General features: G+C 41.9%; 1 long non-coding RNA gene across 1 annotated transcript in view; it reads right to left on the bottom strand.

Moving 5' to 3' along the window:
• Window positions 1-22864, bottom strand: part of LOC130284397 (uncharacterized) — a 47816-nt gene extending 24952 nt beyond the window's left edge. Inside the window, exons 1-2 of the long non-coding RNA XR_008847012.1 lie at window positions 22725-22864; window positions 3451-3659 (exon numbers count right to left, since the gene is read on the bottom strand). This is a non-coding gene — a long non-coding RNA (uncharacterized LOC130284397). The remainder of the gene's footprint in view (window positions 1-3450; window positions 3660-22724) is intronic.
• Window positions 22865-24083: the final 1219 nt, after the last annotated feature.

Below are 24083 nucleotides of genomic sequence, written 5' to 3'. Positions count from 1 at the left end.
CCAGATGTTGCAAAACTGCAACTCCCAGCATGCCCAGACGCCAAGGGCTGTCTGGGCATGCTGGGAGTTGTAGTATACAGGGTCCCATTACAGCAATGCATGTCGCTTTACGGCGACGTGCATTGCTGTAAAGGGCCCGACCGCGGCTGAAGATCTACTCACCTGTCGCCGCCGCCGCCATCTTCCTCGCCAGGATCCTGGTCTTCAGGGACGAGGTAAGTACCGGGGCTGGTCCCCAGCACTCCCCCGTCCCCCGCTGCGTCCCCCGCTGCGTACTCCGGTCTTCCTCCCGTCCTCTCCGGACTTCCAGGGGCCGGGCAGGGCGGGAGGAAGTAACCGCCCCCCCCTCCTGCGATTGGTCGGTTAGTTAACCGACGGATCGCAGGGGATCGGAGGAGGTGGCAGGCTTGCCACCTCGCTCCGATACTTCAGCATGGTCCTGGCTGTCTGTGACAGCCGGGATCATGCAAAATTACCGGGCGGTCGGGTCCCAGAGACCCGATCAGCCCGGTATCGCCGCAGATCGCAAGGGCGATTTCCCTTGCGATTTGCGGCGATCGCCGACATGGGGGGCCTACATGGCCCCCCTCGGTGTTTGCCCTGGATGCCTGCTGAAGGATTTCAGCAGGCATCCAGTTCCGATCTCTGCCCGGCGAGCGGCAGAGATCGGAAATACAACAGGACGTTCTCTAACGTCCTTGGGCATTAAAGCCCAGGTAGTGAGGACGTTAGAGAACGTCCTATGTCCTTAACAGGTTAAACCTCACAAACAAACATATTAGCATCCAAATGGCAGTCCAAAGATTCTCCTCCCGTTAGAGAACTAATAAATATTTTATTAATCCGCTACACTCATAAACTGGTTTTAGCGGGTCAGAGAGGCAAAAGGGAAGAATATTCCTCATCTTGGGAATATTAACTCTCTACAAACATCCATGACACAGTGAAATGCTGTTCAACAGATAGCTACAATTAAACTACAAACAGCATAGATGACGAAAGCCACACATCCCTATAGGGAGAAGATGAACTCCGACTATTCGTACGTACCCACGAGAATGAGATCTACAGTGTGTTTAAGCCTAAAGTAACAGTGCTAGTTGCACACAAGTACATTATTTTATCTTTACTTATTTTGTTTACTATGTCTCCATCGTTACTCTAGTCCTACCTTGGACTAAATAGTTCGTTGTTGTTCTACATAACTTTAAATTGAAGGGTTGATCATCGCATATGCGTAATCTTGCAATAATATCCTTGTAATATGCATGTATATTATATTATGTGACGGATCCCCCCCATGTAAGAGATGTCATGACTGTTTAACGTTATGTTATAAATGTCTTTTATGTTTATGCTTTGAAAACACAATAAAAAGATTGTAAAACACAAACCATAGTGAGGTTATGAGTGGTTTTGTATCTCAGAGCAGCCGATAGCTATAGGCTATACAAGGTAGTTAATATGACTCCATGAACATATTCCAGTGACTTTAGGTGAATATTGGATCTTGATGAACTTCTTAGCAGTCATAGGAAGCCATAAGAAATGACAGACAGCAGTGAAGAGTTCCTTTCTAGAATTCAGATGCATTCAGCTATTTCGCTCAGGGAGAACAGAAGAGATTTTTTTAATTCCCCCTATAACTGCATCTGTCCTGTACACATCCCGTCAGCTAATAGATTCTGCTACCCTCCTAGGCTCTTCATGCTGCACTGCCCAACTCGGAATAGGTTACACTGGGATTTCCAGCCTCGGCAATTTTTGCAATAATTATCATTTCTAATGGAATTTTTACACCTCAGTACTTTTTTGATGCAAAAGGTTATTGGTGACAAACCCGTTCTATTATATTAATATTTCTTCCACATTTACTTTGTCTAATGACGTCTGTTTAACCAGTGATCTGCCAGGTCTGTAGATGAAGGGATCAAACAGACTTAAAAGGGGTAATCCGGAATTTAAAAACAGAGATAATTTCTTTGAAAGACTGCTCCCTGTCTGTCTCCAGGTTGGGTGTGGTTTTGCAGCTCAGTTCCAGTGAAGTGAATGATAAAAATAAATGACATAAACCTTTGCAGTTTAGGGGTTGTCTTTCTAGTGACAACCCCTTTAGGAATGAAGCCATCACAGCAATCAGCTAAATGCTATTTGTCCCACTCGTAGAACCCCTAGAAACCAGCTGATAATACTGTGGGAGGTCTTGGCCAGCCAGACCAATGAAGTATTATGTGGTGGTCATTCAGATGACCAGCTCGAGTCCCTTCCAGAACAGGTTTATATAGAGCAGCAGAGCAGCCCTGTATTCTGGTCTCATGTCCAGGATCCACCTCATAATGGCTATAATCCCTAATAGGGCAGATGGACATGGGTTCTCTTCATCAGACAATCCCTTAAAGGGAACCTGTCACTGAGATTTACATGCTGGGAGTTATAGTCTTGCAACAGCCGGAGGCACACTGGTTGGAAAACACTTAATTATATAAATAGCGTTTAATTTACTCATGTTACTCATGTTAAATACTTTAAAAAAAACATAAACAATATTATGTATTTTTTTAATGTCTAAGTATGAAATTTCAACCCACACCTAGATAATAATTTCAGGCAAAAAATTATAATAATTAAAACCCAACGCAAGATAAAACCCTGAGGGGATGTACAGTACATATCACTATATTCGGTATAACTCTCCAATACTCTCCAACTGCTATATGGTTTATTATGTCTCGACTAAACTTCCTTATATAGTCATATTGGATCTTTTACAGGTTTTATATTTAAATTCGTAGCAAAAAAAATCATTACCTTGGAAAAGAAATAATTTATTTCACCGTATTGGAACAAACATTTCTCTAAGGGACTATAGAGGGAGGTTTTTTTTATTATCTGCTGTATCAAATTGTTATTTATGAAATTTCTGGAGTATTTTTGTGAATTATGTATGAATTTATAGGGAATGAATGCTTCTCTATCCAATTTGTCATTCCCTCGAAGCCATGGATAGGTTTATGTTCTGGTTTTTATACAGCATTGCATTCTGTCTGAAATGGTTTGGGACTGAAATATTTTAAATTAAAACAAAATGTTCCTCCTCATTAAATGAGGACAGCTTCTTGCTATGTAGCGCCGTTTACATACACTTTCTTGAGAAGTACTTTTGTATACAGAGAAAACCGATTTCAACCTTGGTGTTATTTTTCTCTTTATTCAGCTCGAGGCAGCAGGATAAATTGGAGATCTGGTACCAATATGTGTTGAACTTTTTATGAAACCTTCAATGCAAGAATCCATATTTACAAGAGCTGTTTTTTTAAAGACACAACCTGACCTTGTGTTACTGTCTAAAATATTAAAGACGAACCAAAGTCAAACATTTAAAAAAGATAAAGGGATATTTCAATATATACACAGAAAATGCCATAAATGTCTGATAGATGCGGATCTTACCTCCTGGGCCTGCACCTATTTCCAGAATAGTCCCTTGACCCCTGCTCTTCCTGTTGATGTGGCTGCTCTGTTTGATAAAGCAATGGAAGCATGGACACTTCTCGATGGATGCTTCAACAGTTGGGATATGGAGTGGGGGATCCCCAATGTGGAGACAGCTTCAGGTGGCAGAAATGGATCCGGAATCTTGTAGGCATATATGGTATATCCTGGGGATAAGTCATAAATTACTAACATAGAAATACCCCTTTAACACCTTCAAGAACACAGCTAGTTTTGACCTTGAGGCTACAGTTATTTTTTGTTTTTGTGTGTATTACCTAATTTTTCTGATATATGTGTGACATTTAGTATCTTTTTACATTTACTCTGTTTACCGTGCAGGATCATAAACATTATGACCCTGATTTACTATTGTAAACGTGACCTGTTTTGTCAGGTTGTGCGCCAGATTCTGGCACATGGGGCCAGAAATTCTGTCTGCGCCAGAATTTGTGCCAGAATTGAAAAAAAACAAAAGACAATCAACTCTCCATTATACTGAGAAAACCGGAAAAGGGGCGTGACTGTTGGGAAAGGGACGTAGTCGCTGAAAAGGGGGCCTGCCCCTGACATTTAAAAAAAAATCCCAACATATTTAGGCTAAGTTTCCACTTTTTTTTTCTGGCAGTTTTTGGAAAACTCCCACTGCAGTTTTAGAGCCAAAGTCAGAAAGTCCTTCCTTTATATGTCCTATTCCTTTTGAATACACTTCTGGCTTTGGCTCAAAAATTGCAGTGGCAGATATCCAAAAACTGCCAGAAAAAAACAATTGGAAACTTAGCCTTACTAAGGTTTCCACAGAAAATGTGGTGGATTTGAGCTGAGACGCTCTCCCTCCTGGAACACGGAAATACACAGTACAACAGATATCATAAAGTACCATGAATAGAATAAAGTGACACTTATATAGGAAATGCAGCAACAATGCAGACGTATCCCCTGGCTACCTACATAACAAAATAAGCCATAAATATGGGTCACTAGAATAACACCTGGGTAGATACTAGCAGTGTGAGAATAAAGTTCTAGTATCTACCCAGGTGTTATTCTAGTGACTCATATTTATGGCTTATTTTGTTATGTAGGTAGCCAGGGGATACGTCTGCGTTGTTGCTGTGCAATATTTCCTGTATAAGTGTCACTTTATTCTATTCATGGTACTTTGTGATATTCATGTTGTACTGTGTATTTTCGTGTTCCAGGAGGGAGAGCGTCTGGCCCTCTCCAGTGTTTGTCATGGTGTCCATACTCTAGGGCACCTTTTAGTGTTTTTATCATGTTCTTTGTATGTGATTGCAATTTAATAAACATTATTTTTCTGCATTATTCAGTATCTACAAAATTACTTTTGGGTGTTCATGTGTGATACAGTTGTGGCCTGTTCTTTTTTGCTCTGCACAGTTTTATGTTATAACATAGCATTGATCAGTACTATGGGACATATTCCTGTAAAGCCTGGCTCTCCAGGCTCCAAAAGAAGATCGGCCATCCTGCACAATCTCTTCACCTTCCTCCAGCAGCCATTTGAGATCATCGGACCCCCACAGGCAGTTCAGGATGCTTTATTAGGGGAGGGGTTTTTATATCATTTTAGAAACTCTTTTTTTTACACTTTTTAAAGTCTTTGATATGCAATTATTAAATTGAATTTACTGTATAATGTTATGCCTATGGCATAGCATTATACAGTGCCATCGGCGATCCACTGATCTAGCCTGGCTAAGCTGCCTGTCATTAGCAGTGAGTGTCTGGCCACTGATTGTACCTTCTCCGCTTGCTTCAAAGTCCCTTAAGGATTCCGGGACATATAGGTACGCCCTTGGTCCTTAAGTACCTGAGCGCAAGGGCGTACCTGTTCTCCCTTCGTCCTTAAAGGGGTACTTCAGTGGAATTTTTTTTCCAAATCAACTGTTGCCACAAAGTTAAACAGATTTGTAAATTACTTCTATTAAAAAATCTTAATTCTTCCAGTACTTATCAGCTGCTGTATGTTGCAGAGGAAGTTCAGTAGTACTTTCCTGTCTGACCACAGTGCTCTCTGCTGACACCTCTGCCCATGTCAGGAACTGTCCAGAGCAGGAGAGGTTTGCTATGGGGATTTGCTCCTACAGTTCCCGACATGGACAGAGGTGTCAACAGAAAGCACTGTGGTCACACTGAAATGAACAACTCAACGTCCTCTGTAGTATACAGCAGCTGATAAGTACTGGAAGGATTAAGATTTTTTAACCCCTTAAGGACCCATGACATACCGGTACGTCATGAGTCCGCTCCCGTTCTATAAGGCGGGGCTACGGTTAGCTCAGGGAGCTGTTCTGGATCGCCGCAGCATCCCGACCCGAACAGCTTACAAGACAGCCGTAGGATCCCTACCTGCTTCCATGCTGTCCGATCGTCGAATGACTGCTCAGTGCCTGAGATCCAGGCATGAGCAGTCAAGCAGCAGAATCATCGATCAGTGGTTTCCTATAAGAAACCAATGATCAATGTAAAAGATCAGTGTGTGCAATGTTATAGCCCCCTATGGAAGCTATAACACTGCAAAAAAAAAAAAAAAAGTGTATAAAGATCATTTAACACCTTCCCTAATAAAAGTTTGAATCACCCCCTTTTCCCATTTAAAAAAAACTAAAAACTGTGGAAATAAAAATAAACATATGTGGTATCGCCGCGTGCAGAAATGTCCGAATTATAAAAATATATTGTTAATTAAACTGCACGGTCAATGGCATACGCGCAAAAAAATTATAAGGTCCAAAATAGTGCATTTTTGGTCACTAAAAACTTCAGATCATGATGCAAAAAATTTGCCCTCATACCGCCCCGTACGCGGAAGAATAAAAAAGTTATAGGGGTCAGAAGATGACAATTTTAAACGCATATATTTTCCTGCATGTAGTTATGATTTTTTCCAGAAGTGCGACAAAATCAAACCTACAGAAATAGGGTATCATTTTAATCGTATGGACCTATAGAATAAATAGAAGGTTTAATTTTTACCGAAAAATGTACTGTGTAGAAACGGAAGCCCACAAAAGTTACAACATTTTTATTTATTTTTTTTAATTTTGTCTCACAATTTTTTTTTCCCATTTTGCCATAGATTTTTGGGTAAAATGACTGACGTCATTACAAAGTAGAATTGGTGGTGCAAAAAATAAGCCATCATATGGATTTTTAGCTGCACAATTGAAAGAGTTATGATTTTTTAAAGGTAAGGAGGAAAAAACTAAAATGCAAAAACGGAAAACCCCAGGGTCCTTAAAGGGTTAAAAGAAGTAATTTACAAATTTAAGAAAACAAGAGTTTGGGGGGCTCACACTGTGCTAATATGTACCGAGGTTTCTGTGTTACACGTAACCCTACGTGCCAGAAAGGGAATAAAGAATATAGTGGTATACAGACCTCTAAGTATACATTAAATAAAATTGTATTAGATAAATATTAGAATTGAGATGTGAGGTAGGTGTGTATGTGCAAATAGACTCGCAGTAGATGATATGAGTAAAAATTAGTTTATTAATGTAAAATATAGTAGTCCTAGCAGGGCCCTTGCTATGGATCTACTAAATATATTAACAACGAATTTGTGCAAAAACAGTTAAAAATAATTTTACGTTGTGCAAAGAATAATAAAAAATAAATAAATAAAAAAATAGAAAAAATAATGGGGCAGCCACCAATGGTGTAGGAAATTGTGGACAGTTATAACGTTTTGCAATCCATAGAAATGCTTTGTAATCCACAGAGATACTTTTACAAATGTCGGGTATACTTCAAGTTTATTGGTAGTGTTGCAGTCCACTGAAGTTTAGCAAAATAGTAGCAAATAAAGTATCAAATATATGCCGGTGCTTCTGCACCACTCACCGCTCCGCTGTGTGCAGGAAACCTGGGATGGAAGCCCCTATTTCGCTGGGCTCCGTATTGCAGACTGGCTCAGCTTGGTGGCCGGCTCAGTGTGGATGTCTGCGTGATAAGTCCAAGTATTTCCCAATTCTGATGGCAACAAGGATGCGGTGTGTGGCTGGTGAGTGGATGCAGGTGCAGATTAGCAATGCTGAAGGCGTTATCCTCGTGTTGGTGAGCGCACGTATGCACAGTGGTCCCGAAAGCAAGGGATTCCAGCTTTTGCAAATGGTAGGATGTGTTAGGCTTCCAATGGTGATCTGAATGCTGGGGGTGGATAAGCTAGACGCGTTTCGGGAGTGACCCCTTTTTCAATAGCTAATTTACAAATGTGTTTAACTTTCTGGAGCTAGTTGATTTGAAAAAAATGTTTGCCCCCGGAGTACCCCTTTAAGAGGTTAAAGTTTTCCACAGGCTTTAATCAGGAGCAGAGATTAGCAAAAGAGGTCCCCTGGACAATAAACTTAAAAGACACCAATTCTAGTATCCACATTATGATAACAATGGGGTCCAAAACTCAGAAGCCAGAAGAGATTTTGTAGCTCTTCTGCATGTAAACATTCTACTGTAGTTTGTTGATACATATGTTGTATGTCTACTATCAGGAGAAGATTGAAGTAATTGTTCTGATTATGTCACTAGTTTATGCTGCCCTCAGATTCCCTTTAAAGATTTCAGCCAGAATTGTGAGTGCAGCTCTGGGCTATGGTACAGGTTGTTACAGTCTATATATAATATGTATTCACATTTTATGTACATTTTTATGTATGAAGGTTGGTTTTAAACAGCTGTTCAGAGGTGGACATATCTTTATGGCATTAGCTAGCTGGAGGTCTCCAATTAAAGTAAAATGGAATGTCTCTAATATAATTTATGTTCCAGCAAATGTACATATGGCAGCAGGGTGGAATAAGAAGGTTTTGAAAGTCTCAGTGTCATTCATGGTATATAATACCAAAACTGCATGATGATTCAGGAAATTCAGAGATGGTTTAAGGTTATCAAAGAACAGTCATGAGAAAAAGAAAGTACACCCTATTTAAATTATCAGGGGTTTTTGTATCGGCAAAAAAAATTAAAAATCAGATTAGAAGATCTTAATACAGTAACCCCCCGACATGCGATGGCCCCGACATATGATAAAATCGACATACGATGCTTTTATATGTCGGGGCCATCGCATTAACTGCTATCCGACAGCGCAAAATACTTAAGCTACTGTCGGATAGCAGTTTAAGCATCCCGGACAGGTTCACTTACCTATCCCCACTGCTCCAGGTCCACTTCGTGATCCTCCAGTGTCTTCTGTATCTTCTTCAGGGTCCGGGCCTCGCTTTTCGGCGTTGTTATAACGTCACTACGCACGCCCTGTCGGTGCAGCAGCGTAATAACGTCACCAGAAAGCGAGGCCCGGACACCGGAGATGTGGAAGAAGCCGGAGGATCCCAAAGAAGATGCCGGAGCAGCGGGACAGCATCGGGAGCCCCTGGGACAGCATCGGGAGCGGTGAGGACACGGTCCGGAGCGGCGGCGGCAGGTGAGTGTAACTTCCTATACTTTACATTGCACGGATCCCTCAACATACGATGGATTCGACAAACGATGGGTCATTTGGAACGAATTACCATCGTATGTTGAGGGACCACTGTACTGGGAAAATGCAACCTCAGAACAACAACACAAACACAGATTCTGTTCTGCTGATGACACAAAGATTTGTACAGTAAAATCAACCTTAGTGGACACCTCTCAATAGGGGACAGTTTTTAATTCCCTGGCAGAGTCCCATAAGACTTAATGTATTTGCACCCTCCCAATAGGGGACACTCCCAATAGCAGATGCGGACACACCCAATAGGGGATAAAACACTCCCAGTTGTAATAAAGGGGGAATGAAATAGCACAGGGGGATCAAGAGGAAATGATGTGGCACAGAGGGTAAGGGGGGGGGGGATAATTTGGCACAAGGCACAGGTGGAATAAGGTGGCACAGGGTATAAGGGGGGGGAATAAATGTTACTGGGGGCGATAAGGGGTGATTTAATGGCACTGGGAGATTCTACTGTAATATTGCTTTTTATCGTGTTTTATAAATAATTAAACTCTGGAGTGAGTACAGAACAGTATTCGTTCATTTAGAAAGATTTTTGAGCCTTTTTTTTCCCAATAGGGTACATCTCTCAATAGCGGACACTATTTTATTCCCCGTGAGTGTCCGCTTTTGGGAGATTCTACTGTAGCAGGGTTGATGTTCCTGGAGGGATATGTCAAATGGAAAAGGATTTAGGTAAACTAGAGGAATGGTCAGAACTCTGGTAACTGACATTTAATGTGGATAAGTGCAAGATAATGCACCTGGGGTGTAAAAGGCCAAGGGCAGACTATGGAATATTTGACACAGTCGTGACCTCAGTATCTGAGGAAAGGGATTTAGGGGTAATTATTTCAGAAGACTTAAAGGTAGGAAGATAATGTAATAGAGCAGCAGGAAACGCTAGCAGAATGCTTGGATGTAGAAGGAGAGGTATAAGCAGTAGATAGAGAGAAGTGCTCATGCCGCTTTACAGAACACTGGTGAGGCCTCACTTGGAGTATTGTGCGCAGTACTGGAGGCTGTATCGCCAGAAGGATATAGATACTCTAGAGAGAGTTCAAAGAAAAGCTACTAAGCTAGTACATGGATTGCAGGATAAAACTTACCAGGAAAGGTTAAAGGACCTTAACATGTATAGCTTGGAAGAAAGAAGAGACAGAGGTGATATGATAGAGACTTTTAAATACAGAAACCCAATCAATACAGTAAAGGAGGAGAGCATATTTAAAGAGAAGCTCCCATCATCCTTTTTTTTTCTGTCCCTGCCTATTGCCCATCTATCCCTAACCCCCTCCCTCGCATTTTTGTCTGCCTGGTAGTGTGCTCACTACCAGGCAGACTTCCCCAGCATGCACGACGTCATTGATGCCTGCTGGGGCCGAGATTTCCGCCCTTAGTTCACCTATACAGGGTGCCTCCAGCTGTTTCACCACTACAACTCCAAGCTTGCCCTGACATCTATTGGCTGTCAGGGCATGCTGGGAGTTGTAGTAGTGAAACAACTGGAGGCACCCTGTGGTGAAAACAATATATCTTCGTTTCGTCCGCAACCCGCTCTATCAAACTCCAATACCAGCCCACCCCCCACCCCGAAAATAACTTACTGAAGTTACCCCGCACCCCACACCGTGGGTCCCCGCCCCCCTTCCCCCCAAAAATAACTTACTGAATTGCGGGACAGTGCTGAGGCAGCAGCCGAGAGGCGGGGCCGGCATACCACCCCGCCCCCCATCCCGAAAATAACTTACTGAAGTACCCCGAACCCCACCACGAGTATCCGGCCCCCCTCCCCCCAAAAAAAAAAATTACTTACTGAATTGCGGGACAGTGCTGAGGCAGCAGCCGGGAGGCGGAGATTGACAGGCAGGGAGCGAGCGCAGGCTGATTGGGCTGACTGAATTAGGACCGATTGCCCGGCCGGCATCGGTCCTAATTCAGTCGTGACGTCACGGCAGGCTGCAGCCGTCCACTAGAAGGGAGACCCCTAGTGGCCGGTTTTCAACTATAAAATAAACTGTTTTAATTAATAAATAAATAGAGATATGTTGTAGTACATAAGTACTACAACATATTAAAAAAAAGGTTGGTGACAGTGCCCATTTAAAAGAAGAAAAGCTACCAAAAGAGGACATAGTTTTAAATTAGAGGGGCAACGGTTTATGCAGCAATATCAGGAAGTATTACTTTACTGAGAGAGTAGTGGATGCATGGAATAGCCTTCCTGCAGAAGTGGTCGCTGCAAATACAGTGAAGGAGTTTAAACATGCATGGGATAGGCATAAGGCTAACCTTAGTATAAGATAGGCTCAGGGACTTTCCAAAGTATTCAGAATTTAGTGCAAACTTGAAGTTGTTCTTGAATAGTTCTCATCTGCCCACACATTCTATATTTCCATGTGGGCAAGTGTCGGCTCAGCCAATCACCAGTGGCAGCAATGTATCGTCTAAGCCAGTGATTGGCCGTCACTTGCCTACATCCAGGAAAATGGGGCCGAGCACACTGACGACGAGTAAGTAGGATGGTAATGGTACACAAGATCACTGGGGGCCCCAGCGGTCAAATTCCCTACTATCAGACACTTATCCCCTTTCAGGTGTATAAGGTATAAGTGTATGATAAGCTCAGTTTCCCAGAGTACCCCTTAAAAATGGGTAAGTAGCAGCCAGTTGCTGCCAATAAATTATCCTTGATTCATTTAATTAAGAACAACTGTGAGCACAAAAACCACAGTGTTGTCAGTTTGTTGATCTGGAATATACAATGTCAAGGGGTAGAGACATCAGAAGTGATCTCAGAAGAGCTATTGCTGCCAATGAAAGCCATTTCCAAACAATTTGAAGTCTGTCATTCTACAGTGAGAAAAATCATTTGCAAGTGGAAAAAAATTCAAGACTAGAGTGTATGTGAAGGGAAAATAATGCTAGTAGCTACCCTTTTTTTTCCCACCACAGTGTCAGTCCCTTCTCTGAAATAAACATGAGAGTTTAAAGTGTTGCAGTTCTATAATAGCTCAACGTTATGGCTTAAAGGAGAACTCCAGAATCTAAAAATTGTCCTCCATACTGCCGGCAGAAAAAAAAATAAAGATGTACATACCTTCCTTCGCTCCCACGGGGCATCCGGTAATCCGCTTCGGTCTCCGCCGCGATCCTCTTCCTGGTTTCCGGTGGTCGGAGAGTCATACTGCGCTCAGCCAATCACCGGCCGCAGCGAAGTCCCGACTCGGCAGTGTGACATTTTCGGCCCCGGCAGCAGGTGCCGGTGCAGTGAAGAATTTTGTGTCTTAAAGCATTCTCACACTGCCGCTCAGCCTATCACCGGCCGAGTCGGGACTTTGCTGCGGCTGGTGATTGGCTGAGAGCAGTATGACTCGCCGACCACCGGCAACCAGGAAGAGGATTGCAGCTGAGACCAGAGCCAGTTACCGGAGGCACCGGGGGAGCGGAGGAAGGTATGTACATCTTTATTTTTTTCTGCCAGCAGTGTGGAGGACAATTTTTGTATTCTGGAGTTCTCCTTTAAGTCAGCAAACTAATCAAGTAATATTGACAAAAAAATTGTATTTACAATGTAAAAATAGGAGCTGTACCAACTATAGATAACTGGGCTAAGAAAACATCATATGATTCCAATAAACATCAAATGTCAGGGTTTCAATGTGTTTCCCCATCATATAGCTCAGGTTTATCAGGGAACCAAACAAATGGGGAAGGTTGGGGTGACTGAGTAGTTAACCTACTTACCAGTTAATGCAATCAGCCCGAAAGCAAGATTAGCAATTACTAATAAGGATTTTTATCCTTACATGTTGTAAGTGTGATGGGTCAACATTATAGAAACAGTGAAGACAGGGCCCCAAGAATGGATGAATATATGGATATAAAGGGGAATTTATAATTGTATTTAGAGCTTTTTTGTGTGTATTTTTTAATGCAAAAGTTTGCGCAAGAGTTTTTTTTGTGTTTTTTTTTTGTGTGCAAAATCTGATAGAATTCTTCATAGCCATGTCTACGGTTAAGTTTACCTCAGAGCACTTTCTACTGTAGAGTCGAATTTATTAACTGCAAAAAAATGCACAAAAGCACTTTTCTTGCACAAATATTTTCTTGCGCACCTCGGAAGACACGTACCAAAGTGTCAGAAAGCATCTGAGAATGTGAAACTTGTGTTTCCCTTTGCATTTTGGAAAAATAATATATTAACTATTTTGGGACAGTTAGGACTACTACTTCCATCATGGACAGACTCTGCCCATGATGGGAGTTAAAGCACAGGGGCTGAGGTGCAGATCGCAGCAGGTCATTCTCCAGAGACTTGCTGCAATCCGCATTTATTAACTGTAAAAGCCGGTGTCATTAGTCATAATCCCTGCCGGCGGGAAACGGGAGCTCTGATTGGTAAAAAGATATTCACCAATCAGAGCTTCCGTCTCCCGGGCGGGAATGATGAAATATGACAGCTGTATACAGGAGTCGGCGGGCAGCACAGTGTAGCCACATGTGCCGACGGCTTTTACAGTTAATAAATGCAGATTGCAACGGGTCTCTGGAGAATGACCTGCTGCGATCTGCACCTCAGCCCCTGCACTATCACTCCCATCATGGACAGAGTCTGTCCCATGAGTAGTTGTAGGACCGCAGAGCTGGGGGATGGCACTTGCACATCCCCCGGCTGCAGGACTTTTAGAACTACTACTCCCATCATGGACAGACTTATAACTCCAGGGGCTGAGGTGCAGATCGCAGCAAGTCATTCTCCAGAGGCCATGATTTTATAAGCCATGATTTCTATAAAAAGGAAATAAAATTTTCTTATGAAATATATTAGAAAGGTTAATGTTTTACCAAGATGTACAACATATTAAAAGTTTTTATATCTGACATTTAATGTTTAAATGCCGAGATTGCTATTGATCACGGTGTTGAAATGGTTAAATCACAGACATCGGAGCATCTACAGGTTATGGCATGGACCTGACTCCCGAGCCCACCCCGTGATGTAATGGGTTAAAGATTTGAGCAATAAAGCCTACATAGTCTGCTTTTATTTTATTACATTTATTCATTTATTTATTCATTTATTTACTTATTTATTCATTCCTTCATTCAGTTATTTATTTATATTGCTTTCTTGTATGACAAATTATGTATAGTATAAATATAACTGTCCATCTAAATCTAATACATCTGCCTATTATCCATACAGTGCTTCATAGTAATTCTTCTGATTCTTTTCAGAGTTAATTAGTTGTGTCTCTACGTCTGTGAACAAATGAAGCGCTGTAATGAAAATATTACTTTCTGGAGATTAATAAATGGCAAAACATTCTAAATGGCCTCAATCATTTCCTCAGAAGGAGGCTATTTTTAGTCTATGCATTCACATTTTTCTTCTAGTCTTTATTAATGTTCTATTTGAAATTACCTCGACCAATGTATACTTCTCCAGTTTATTTTTTCTTATTTATTTATGTGGGAAATAGCCTAATACAACAAAATGACACGAACAATTTTGATGTCAGTATCACAACTGAATGAACACGTTGAATAGCCAACTCAAAGAGGTATTCTGGTATAGAAAAGGTAAATTCCTTTGTATGTTCATGGTAGAAAGTGAAGTCCTCAATATATATGTGTATAGCTCCGTCTGTCCTATCTATCTATCTATCTATCTATTTAGCAACAGGAGAATACAGCAGCACACTGCCAGCACAAAGATATAGATGAAACATGAGTATATAGATAAAACATGAGTATATTGATAGAACATGAAAAGCTATACAGCTGTAGTGCAATAAATGAAAATATGAAACTATGAAATTATGAGGTACTTAGCTTGCGAATTTGGCGGCCAAATAGCGTGGACCGTCACATCCAAGGCACCTTATATACACCTAATAGAGGTGGGTGGGGTGCAAGGCCAACATGGAGGTAGCCACTCCCCCGTATGTGTAATACAACCAATATTCTTTGGTTGTATTACACATACGGGGGAGTGGCTACCTCCATGTTGGCTCCTGCACCCCACCCACCTCTATTAGGTGTATATAAGGTGCCTTGGATGTTTCAGACCTTGCATGCCTGCTGTACTGTTCACACAGAGGCATATTCATAGTGTAGGGTCCGTCCCAGAATGAGGTCACCTTACCGTGGTGGGACGGTCCACGCTATTTGGCCGCCAAATTCGCAAGCTAAGTACCTCATCATTTCATAGTTTCATATTTTCATTTATTGCACTACAGCTGTATAGCTTTTCATGTTCTATCTATATACTCATGTTTTATCTATATACTCATGTTTTATCTATCTCTTTGTGCTAGCAGGGTGCTGCTGTATTCTCCTGTTGCTGTATATTTAGCCCAGCAGCCTGCACCTGTAAGCCAGGTCTATACAATAGTTTGGAATCAAATAGTGCTGGCCAACTTATTCTTTGTTTATCTATCTATCTATCTACATGTAATTGCATGTTTGCAATCGATTTCCACATATACTCTCAACCAGGGTTCAAGTCCTAGGAAAAAAAGTGTGGGAACTCACCCAAGATTTCCACTCAAATGCTGGTACTGCAGGACTCCTGCTAACGGAAACATTTTTCCTGCTGTGGAAAAAGTGCAGGAACTCCGTTCCCAGTGCATTCCTGCAGGACTTGAGCCCTGCCCTCAACACTTACTGGGCAAAAGTTTGATGTTCCTAGCTAGTTGCCTAGGGTTACGAATAAGTTCAACTTCAACTTGCTGGTTGCGCCTGCTCAGTTGCAGCACTGGGGCCCAGATTTCTGTTGGAGAAAAAAGCTGGAGAGAAGGAAGGCCTTTGAATAGATATATAGAGCCTTGCCATTGTCACACAATTGGAGGCTGCCATTAAAACGAGATATAGTTGGTACCTCCCCCCAGACAGGTTACAAACCATATATCCTGATTTCATTCCTCTTTGTTGGAGGAAATGTGGTGCAGACTTATTGGCAAAACGTAGAGGTCCCGTTGTGTGAGATCAGTGGTTTAAAGGTTAAATTAAGACCGTTAGTTCTCCTCCTCATAGGCATACACAACATACCACTGTCACTAAGAGCTATCGTCTGCAAAATCTTGGTACTTGCTAAACTAATAATCACTAGACATTGGAAATTGGAAACTTCCACCTCCATTATAGAGCTTGTCTCCCTCTTACAGCAATTCTATCTAAGCAAGAGTGCGGTAACTTATAACTCAGATGGTAACTCACATCTAATAAGGAATTGGCAACTATGGCTCGAATCCCACCATACCACAGCGAATGTATGAAATATTCCCCTATTTAATACTTTCTGCTGTAATTATGCATACAGTCATCTGTTTCTCTCCCTGTTTCAATTAACCCCAATACCCATATTTGGTACCCCATTAACCTAGTTCCCATGGTTCAAACATTCAGTTAATTGCCAAATGACCTAGTTCCCATGGTTCAAAGGCTGTCTTAATTACCAATTGACCTACATTTGTTAATCACGAGTAAAAAAGTTAAACCACAACACTGTAACACTCCGTCCCACCCCGGGACTTGGACCACCGCATGGTCTCCCATCCACTGTACTGCCGAGACCCTCCTGCTTATCTTACAGTTTTACATACCGTGAGAGCCCCATAGACCACAATGGGCCTATTGGTTTCAATGTGCAAAAAATCACACAGTTAATGCACTAGTGCAGTGGTCTCCAACCTGCAGACCTCCAGTTGCTGCAAAACTACAACTCCCAGCATGCCCGGACAGCCGTTGGCTGTCCGGGCATGCTGGGAGTTGTAGTTTTGCAACATCTGGAGGTCCGCAGGTTGGAGACCACTGCACTATCCCATTAGTTCCCTATACCATTAAAGAAGGGAGGGTTCAATATTCGCGAATATGCGAAGAGCAGAGAGGGGTGATCACTGTGATGTGTACTGTGAACAAATAAAAAGCGAATATTCGTAATTGCGAATATATAGTGCTATATTCACAATATTCGCAAATATACGATATTTGCAATTAAAATTCGAATTGCGAATATTCGCAAGCAACACTACTTATGAAGACACCGAGCACTATCTTCTTCCTCTTTCTGTCTCCACGATGCATTACTTACAGTTTTATTTGTGATAATACTTACCTCTCAGCATTGGTTATGGTAAAGCGTTTGTGTTATTTGTGCCGCTTTTCTTCATTATTTTTTGATGTTGCCTCTATTACCCATGTCCTTTTCTTCATCATCTGTTGGTGGAGAGTGGGAAGGCTACCATACTGCATGCTTCTCTCTCATTCTGCGTATTGGCTGACTGATTTAAACTTTTGACATGTTTCTGTGACATGTTAGAAGTTTTTTTTTTTATGACAGGAACACTTTTAGTAGTGTTGCAACGGTGTAACAGGGTCTGGTGGTATTAACCCTGTGGGGTAAGGTGTTATTAACCCCTGATTTGTCATGACGCCAGGATGTGGTTGTTTTCTGTTTAAGGCCCTACCGACAACTAATCCAGAAATGGCAGGCAATAAAGGAATGTCCACAGCAGGAATTGTGCAAATAACTGGAACTTTTACTTAAACTTCTTTAGGAACAGTCTTTACAGTTAGGCAACCGGGATGCAGGATACCTCACAGGCTTGCTGGGACTTGTAGTGTTGAGATTTATGCAGGCCACTGTGCTACTAATTGTATACTTGAGTTGAGTAGTAGTCACTAGAATTGTAGATAGAGCTTGATAACTCACGTTTTGAAGTGTGGCTGCAGGTTCTTTAGGCTTTGGCCTAGATGAGATGAATTGAGTAGTATATGCTGAGATTGTGCTTGCTTTGTGTCCAGCAGCAAGAGAAGAGAGTGAATTTAGAGACTACAACCCCTTATATACTGGGGGGGGGGGGGGGGGGGGGGCTGGACTAAAGCCCATTGGTTGCAAAGCCTGTAGATCCTGTACCCTGGGAACTCTGGGTACATCACATGACAGTAGATCACATGACCCAGGAAGGTCCTATATATTTGTACAACCTTTATATACACAGAACCATATGTACAATACATTTACAATGCATTTGTATGAAGCAAGAACTGGTAGGCAAGGGGTGAAGCCCTGCAGGAGAGCCCTATGGACTGCAGGGACTATTCCTGAGGGGACTTAGGAAGGGTGCAGGACCATGTCCTATACCAGGACACCACAAATGGCATAGCCTTCAGCTTTACCACTTATAGAAAGGCAATCCATAGTGTCCACATGTCACTCAGTTCCACTCTTTCCTTCCTTATTATCCATAAATAAATAAATAAATAAACAAACAAACAAACCAAACTGAAGTTTATGGGGAAAGGAGACAGAGCAAATAATGCAACCTTGGGCTAGGTTTCCATTTATCCTTTCCCCAAAAACACCAAAACCCCACATTCATTGCACAGTATTTTTTTGGTAGCAAAAATGCAGCAGCCAGATGTTAGCTGAAAGTCAGCAAAGAATTATGAAACGCTTAATGGGGTTATCCAGCCAAAGACATCTTATCCCCTATCCAAAGATTCCAGCGGCGGGCCCCCCATGATCTCCCCATTCTATGCGGGGCTGCACCTCCAGTCTGGGAAAGATCTTTGTTTCTGGGACTGGGGTCGTGACGTTACACCACGCCCCCTCCATTCATGTCTATGGGAGGGGGCGTTACGCCCCCTCCCATAGACATGAATGGAGGGGGCGTGGTGTCACATGACGTCCCCAGTCCCAGAAACAAAGAGCTTTCCGAGACTGGAGGTGCAGCCCTTCATAGAAAGCGGGTTCTTTTTTTTCTAAGCTAAGTGGCAGTTTTGTAAAATCACAGCATGCTGATGCCATGGCTCCCCCCCAATTTTAGAATAGGAATCCTTGAGTCACTTGATGAAAGAATTGCATGACCTGTCAGCAAAGAAATGCAGGGGTAAAAATGGCAAAAAACAAAAAGGCAAAGACTAAAACCCACTATTTTTGAAAAAATGCAATAAGAACTTCATATTTGGAGTGCAAAATGACAGGGCATTCCAAACTCTGTTGACCGTTTTTATAGCACATGCTCTTCCTGAACACTGAAGCGATAAAGGGGTTACTAAACCTGAAAAAGCATTACGCTGGAGATTTATGTGTTATAAAAGTCCCGGTCTAATTCATTTCTAATTCATTTCTGCTGTGATTCGATATGAATCAGACTTTGAAATGCTGTTTGGGGGATTGTTGGCCTGTTGTGATTAGATTTGGGAGATTCAGTTAATCCTGGGCAGGAATACTATATACTGCTGCTGGGTCCCAGCCAAAAACACGGCTTTCATATTATTTGCAGGATTTGCTTTTGACTAACAACCCATTGAGGACAATCTAAGTTCACGACAAGCCCATAGCTCCAGAAAAGGGTCAGCACATCTGCGGACCTCCATCTGTCCCCGTCTCTTGTAGGTGTGGTGCACAGATGTTCCCGTAAACAATCATCTCCAAAACGATCGCCCATCCGACACAAAATCAAAGAGGTTGGAGTGCGCAGGATGAGCAGAGACACACTGGACAATTCTGTAATGGCTGAGCAGCTCTAAAATAGGAGATAGCTCTTCACCATTTCAGAATATATCAAGCAGATATTGCGTATTCATGTTTCATATACTTTTGTTTCTCCGCAAGGATCGTCTAATGATAATTAGACGGGTTAAGGCAGATGGAAGACAAAAATTTGTTTTCAAAAGACAAAATTGCTATTTTACCTTATTTAGTTGAATATTAATGCTTTTATTATAAAGTAGGGGGCTTGCTTCCAGATCCCCCTGGCACCGCTTATCTTAAGGGACCTCAAGAGATCTAGAAAATTAGGATATGTTCACACCTTAGAATGTCTGCACGGACAATCTCTGTGAGGACATTCCGGAGACTGGGAGGACCACTCGGGAATGCGCCGTCTCGTAAACAGCTATGCATTCCATTCAGAGTCCACAGAAAGAATGAACAGGAATATCTGGCACGGAAATTCTGACGTGTGCACGGCTCAGCAGAATCCCATTGAATTTAACGGGACTCCCCTGCAGCGGAATCTCCGTGCAGAATTCCAATGTGGAATTCCGCACAGAAATTCCGGGGCGTGAACATGGCCTTAGGGTATCTTACTCCTTATACACAACTAAGTGGTAGTCATACATGCTCAGCTACTCTCTATTGAAATGAATAGGAATTATAGAACCTGTAAGGGTCCCTATGACTAAATACCCTTCTTATTTTATATTAGTAGTGTCCTCTGTATAAGTGTTAAGATACATGTGACTATGGATGGTAATGATGTTGTTCCATTGTAGTTGTTTTAGATAAAAGGCGACTTTGGCTGGCACCTATATGGGTTCCAGTGTGGCAAATATACATTGCTGTAACATGCTTCCATTATTGTGGTTACCAGGTGCTTGGTCATAACACAGTCTATATGTGGACAAGCATCAGATGCAGAGAGTTATGTACAGAGGCAGTAGAGACAAAGTTATTGTGTAAGGAACATCACATGACTAAACAACATTTAAAGGAAATCTGTCACCAGTGTCACCTGCACTAACCTGTCGGTACCGACAGGTAGTGCAGGTGGCAATGATGACAACAGCATTACCTTGTCCCGTTCCGTGCAGGGGATCTCCGGTAATCTCCTCCGTTAACTTCAGCTCTGGTCCAGCTTGGGGCATGGGTGGATCTTAGTGACGTCACCGCTGCTGTTCTCTAGCAGCGGGACCCAGCAGAGGTGAGCTTACTAAGCTCCGCCCATGCCCCAAGCCATTGCTGCTCTCTGCTGGCTCCCGCTGCTGGAGAACAGCAGTAGAGATGTCACTAAGCTCCGCCCGTTCCCCCAGCTGGGCCGGAGCTGAAGTTAACGGAGGAGATTACCAGAGATCCCCTGCACGGAACGGGACAAGGTAATGCTGTTGTCATCATTGCCACCTGCACTACCTGTCGGTACCGACAGGTTAGTGCAGGTGACACTGGTGACAGATTTCCTTTAAGATATATATATGTTTCACCTATATCCTTGTGCTGGCAGTGTGCTGCTGCATTCTTCTGTTGCTGTATATCTAGCCTAGTAGCATGCACCTGTAGGCCAGGTCCACATAATAGTTTGATATCAACTAAAGTGCTGGCTGACTTATTCTTTGTCTGTATTGCACATACGGGGGAGTGGCTACCTCCCTGTTGGCCTTGCACCCCACCCACCTCTATGAGGTTTCTTGGATGTTCCAGACCCTGCCATGCTTACTGAACTGTTCACACAGAGGCATATTCACAGTGTAGGGTCCGTCCCAATGAGGCCACCTTATCGCGGTGGGACGGTCCAAGCTATTTGACTGCCGGCGGAGACAAATTTGCGAGCTAAGTGCCTCACTATTTCATAGTTTCACATTTGCATCTATTACACCATAGCTGTATAGCTCTCCATGTTTTAACTGCATTTTCATGTTTCACCTATATCCTTGTGCTGGCAGTGTGCTGCTGCATTCTTCTGTTGCTGTATATCTAGCCTAGTAGCGTGCACCTGTAGGCCAGGTCCATATAATAGTTTGGTATCAACTAAAGTGCTGGCTGACTTATTCTTTGTCTATATATATATATATATATATATATATATATATATATATACATTTATATCTGTATAAGTGCGTATACTGATGCTTCAAGTTACAATGGCCTTAGGTTTCAAAATTTTCAACACACAATGGTCTTTTTGTCGACCGTGATTTACAGCTTCCAGTAGCTCTTTCTTTTATATGTTAGGACTTGCTTTATCTGTTTTTGTTATCTATAGATTTTTCTTTAATCTTCACTTTTTCTTATTTTGAGGATACTTCTGTGGTGAAAAAAACAGTAGAGCTTCTCATGGGATAGGTGCTCAGGATCTGTCTGATTCTTTGGTAACAGTGTTTGCTTACCTTGTCCTATTGTGTGAACATATATGGTAGTTTGAGCAATGTGATGATGGTGATGGCGCAGCCTCTGGATAACAGAAAATGCTCCATAGTTAACCAATATGGAGTAGATATATTGTAATAGAAAAATTCCAGATGCCTGGCGCCATCCACTGATATGATACATAAAGGAGACTGACAGGTATTATACTGTCCTACTTGCTCAGTTTTATTTCTACACTTGTCAGTCACCTTTAAGCATGATATTGGTGGAACGCGACAGATATTTTGAATTTTACAATAGTTATTATTTTGGGTAGCATTTTAAGACTTTGGAACCATTACTAGTTTTCCATGTCATCATGGTCTCAAGATACAACGGTTGTTCATCCAGGAACCAATTAATATTGTAACTTGAGAGAGCACTGTAGATATAAACCCCCTTCTGACAATGTATCACTAAGCTTGAAAATGGTCCTATGGTAGGACAGAAATGTTGCTGTGATGTGAGCCAATAAATCCTTTTTTTCATTATTACTGGAGTGCTGCGCCATCACTTTGCTGTGGAGTTGGATGGGGTAATGTATAATTAACCTTATCGTGATGCCAGGGCGTGGTTGACCTATACACCACATCACCTGTGCCAGGCACGGGGCAAATAATCACTCCGATGCAAGGTTACCGTTAACTGGCTTGCTTTACTGAGGTTGGAAAGATGGTACATTCCGTTACAGCTCAGATTAGCGTGAAGGAGTTGCAGGGTGAATTTAGGGAAGCTTATCAGCTTGCTATGACTTATAGTTGATTGTGCTGTATATGACTGATTCAGCTCACGCTATAATTTAGAGACTTTACTAACTTGCTGACTTGACTTGTATAATATCCCCAAGACTGTAGGCTTAATGCAAGGCTTTGACTTTCACCGGGGTAGTGGGGTTAACTGGTAGTTGATGCATGGCTGCTGGATTAGGCCTCAGGCCTCCTTTTAGATCCACCTCACAGACAGACTTCACTCCTCACCAAACTGTACCTCAGCAGAACACTAAGAGAGAGCTGAACCCTGACCTCACTTTATAAGGGAGGAATTTTGAGAGATCCCATTGGCCGGATAAGTCACATGTTCACCTCTGCATACTCCCCTTAACAACAAGGTCCTTAGCAACAAGAGATTTAAGGCAACAAGTACATAGATAACACAAATACATTAACCCTTATGTAACAGTACATTAGACTATGAAATATAGAGAGTTCTGAGGAGAGTGGGCCCATGACGGACAGTGATGCAGCATCTGCCACACAGGATGGGGGCAGGAGTACAGAAGAACATGCGATTCTGTACTGGGTCACCACATTGCATATGTTGGATAGACTTTGATAGGGTCTAGGACGTTGGTACCGGCATGGACTTGAATAAGAAGTGCTGCAATTTATTGTTTTACATATATATATATATATATATATATATATATATATATACTTTGCCTTATCTACTGCACTGCGCTGTGATAGCCTTTATGTAAGAGACATCATTTTAATCACTATTGCTAATGGGATGATAGAATAAGAAAGAAAATTTATGATATTTAGTACATTTTTAACATTTTATTTTAAGCAGTTTTAGATGTTTTTTTGATAGGAGACAACAAAACCGATTAATGAAAACACTCTTTCTGTTCCTAATGTATATATGTTTGACATTAAAGCATTAAAGCATTTATACATCTATAAATATTCACTTAGATGCCAAATGTCAAGCTACTGAAATATTGACAATTGACTCTACAATAAACTGCATATGTTAAATTAGGTTCTGTGTAGTATATGCCATGATTTTATCCACTATCTAGGGATTTCTCTGCTAGATAAATAGCCTAACAATGCTCTTTATAGCATCAACAGATTTAAAGGAGCTTTTAAAGGGAATGTGCATTTCTGAACTTTTCATCAATATCTCACTCTTTATACTTTTACCTATATCTAGTGTTCTTGATGTCCTTTTAGCCTAAAGTCCATACCACACTCTGCATTTGTGGAAAGCTGTAATATGCTTAATTTGTCAAATGGAACGAAGGCAAGGCTCACAATGATTGTGACTATGTATAGTAATACCGCACTATTGTATACCGTATTTTTCACCGTATAAGACGCACTTTTTCTTCCCCAAAACTGGGGGGAAAAAGTCGGTGCGTCTTATACGGCGAATACACGCCTATCGCGG

This window comes from Hyla sarda, chromosome 8, assembly GCF_029499605.1.
Source record: "Hyla sarda isolate aHylSar1 chromosome 8, aHylSar1.hap1, whole genome shotgun sequence".
Taxonomy (NCBI): Eukaryota; Metazoa; Chordata; class Amphibia; order Anura; family Hylidae; genus Hyla; species Hyla sarda.
This window is presented reverse-complemented; position numbering and strand designations above follow the sequence as displayed.